Source organism: Trichosurus vulpecula, chromosome 3 (assembly GCF_011100635.1).
Source record: "Trichosurus vulpecula isolate mTriVul1 chromosome 3, mTriVul1.pri, whole genome shotgun sequence".
In the NCBI taxonomy this organism is placed as follows: domain Eukaryota; kingdom Metazoa; phylum Chordata; class Mammalia; order Diprotodontia; family Phalangeridae; genus Trichosurus; species Trichosurus vulpecula.
The window spans coordinates 41,381,115-41,383,852 of NC_050575.1; the positions used below are offsets into that span (position 1 = coordinate 41,381,115).

At 43.7% G+C, this 2,738-nt stretch overlaps 1 protein-coding gene across 3 annotated transcripts in view; it reads right to left on the minus strand.

Annotated features, from left to right (window-relative positions):
* LOC118841751 (protein only RNase P catalytic subunit) overlaps positions 1-2,738 on the minus strand; it is a 73,609-nt gene that overhangs the window by 70,587 nt on the left and 284 nt on the right. The window contains exon 1 of one of the 3 annotated variants that reach the window (XM_036749341.1): positions 2,629-2,716. The exons of the other annotated variants lie outside the window; for them this stretch is intronic. The gene's annotated coding sequence lies outside the window, so the exon portion shown is untranslated. Of the gene's footprint in view, positions 1-2,628; positions 2,717-2,738 lie in introns of those variants that run through there. 3 annotated transcript variants of the gene reach the window in all.

Consider the following 2,738-nt stretch of genomic DNA (forward strand, 5'->3'; position numbering starts at 1 on the left):
CTTGACCTGGAAACTCTGGAATTTGGCCACAATATTCCTAGGAGTTTTCTTTTTGGGATCTTTTTCAAGAGGCAATTGGTGAGTTCTTCCAATTTCTATTTTACCTTCTGGTTCTAGAATATCAGGGCGGTTTTCCTTGCCAATTTCTTCAAAGATGATGTCTAGGCTCTTTTTTTTGATCATGGTTTTCAGTTAGCACAATAATTTTTAAATTATCTCTCCTGGATCTATTTTCCAGGTCAGTGGTTTTTTCAATATTTCACATTGTCTTCTATTTTTGCATTCCTTTGGTTCTGTTTTATAATATCGTGAGTGCTCATAAAGTCACTAGCTTCCACTTGCTCCAATCTAATTTTTAAGGTGGTATTTTCTTCAGTGGTCTTTTGGACCTCCTTTTCCATTTGGCTAATTTTACCTTTCAAGGCATTCTTCTCCTCATTGGCTTTTTGGAGCTCTTTTGCCATTTGGGTTAGTCTATTTTTTAAGGTGTTATTTTCTTCATTTTTTGGGGGGTCTCCTTTAGCAAGACATTGACTTGTTTTTCATGGTTTTCTTGCATCACTCTCATTTCTCTTCCCAATTTTTCGTCTACTTCTCTTACTTGCTTTTCCAAATCCTTTTTGAGCTCTTCCATGGCCTGAGCCCAATTCATATCTTTCTTACAGGCTTTTGATGTAGGCTCTTTGACTTTGTTGACTTCTGGCTGTATGATCTGATCTTCTTTGTCATGAAAAAAGGACTCTAGAGTTTGAGCTTGAGTCTGAGTCTGAGTTCAATTTTCGCTGCCTGTTCATGTTCCCAGCCTCGACCCTTAAGCTTTTTGTCGGGATATGACTGCTTATAGAGAGTACTTTGTTCCAAGCTTTAAGGGCCAAGCACTGCTGTTTTTAGAGCCACTTCTACTCCACCATCACTCCAGGCTCTGTCCCAGCAGTGTGCCTCCTCCCCCAAGAACCACCAACCAGGATTGCAATTCAGATCCAAGCAGGGCACAGCAAAAGAATCTGCCTTTGTACCCACAGAGCTCACTGTACTTTCCCGCTCTGATCTGGTGCTAGATTCCTCCCACCGTGTGAGCCAGGGCCTTGGGAAGCCGCTGGTGCTCTAGAGGCAGCCTCAGCAGCTTCCTGCTGCTACTGGCACTGCTCCACCGCCTCCTCCACCCCCAGAGCTGGTGGCCAGACTGTTCTCAACTCGATCCCGCAGTTTCCCCCTAACCTGCTCTTTGGCGTTTATGGGTTGAGAAGTTTGATAACTGCCATAGCTAACTCATTCATGGCCCCAATGCCTCTTCTGGCTGGCTGACTCAGGGGCTGATACGTCCCGCTGTGGCCCACGCTGGGCTGCCCTCCGCTCTTAGCACTGTATGATAGACCCTTCCCGGTGACCATCCAGGCTCTCCTGGGCTAGAAATCTGTTTCTCTCTGCTACCTCATCTGTTCCACAGCTTACAATTTGTTCAGAGCCATTTTTTATAGGTGTTTGGAGGGATCTGTGGGGAGCTTAAGCAAGTCCTTACTTTTCTGTTGCCATCTTGGTTCCTCCCCAAGAAGATAGATATTAATTCAACTCATTAAGTTCAGTTCCAATCACAGCTGTAGCACTACCATGTAACTTTGTAGATATCATTTTTCTTTATCCCCAAAATCAGGGGCTTGGACTAAACCTCATATTTAAAGTGGGAGGGGACTTAAGTTTTCCTCTAATTCCAACACCCCAACTCCTACTTCACGAATGAGGAAATAGAGGCCTAGAAAGGTTAAAGGGACTTGCTTACAGTGACACATCAGATCTGGGATTTGAACTGGGGTTCCAATATAAACTAGGAGTGTTATTTCCTTTTAAAGCAAACTGAAACTTAAAGAGATCAAGTGACCTTCAGGCTTCAGATAGATGTCAGAACTGAGATTTGGGTTCAACACTTTGCTGTCCATTGGGAAACCTCATATGAAAGCTGCTCTCAGCAGGTACTAATATTCCCCCAACAGTTAAGAGAGTCCCAGCTATCTTCAACCAATCACCTTAAGTAAAAAGCTGGTGGAAGCTTTTACACCCAGCTTCTAATGCAGTCACCTCCATGTGGAATGTCAGTCTAAAGTAGGGATGATTTTTTTTCTTTAACTTAAAGATCAATTTATGTCTCACAACACGACCTTATGAGATCTTATAAACTATCCCCTAAAGGACTTTCCAAAAGGAAAAGAAAAAAAGAAATGCCCATCAATGCCAACACCAGGGGACTTACAATGAAATGTGGATACCACCTCCTGATAGAGGTAGTCAGAGGGCATGCGGATGGTGACAATTTTCTATTTTTCGGCCAATTAGGTAATCTGTTTTGCTTGACTACATGTGCTTGTAAAAAGGGTTTTTTCTTAATTTCTTACCGGGCACTTGGGGAGGGAAGAGGGAAAGAAGGGGGGTTCTTCGTTTGAAAATAAAATAAAATTTAATTTAAAGAAAAAAAAGTCAGAAACCCAGAAACTACCTTTCCCAACATGCCTTGCAATCCAAACTCTGAGCATGGATGGGGTAAACTGTGGGTATTGTGGGTCACCGGGACGAAAAGAGAAACGAGAAAAAAATCAACCATGTGCCATCAGGCCGCTTCGGACCCCCTTACTCTACCTCCTTAGCGAGCAGAGGCGGTCAGCTGAGTCCTTCATGTCTCTTTCCATCCGGCCCGGAGACCCACAGTTAACCACCACCTCCTCCCTCCTCCACCAAGAGGAACTCAC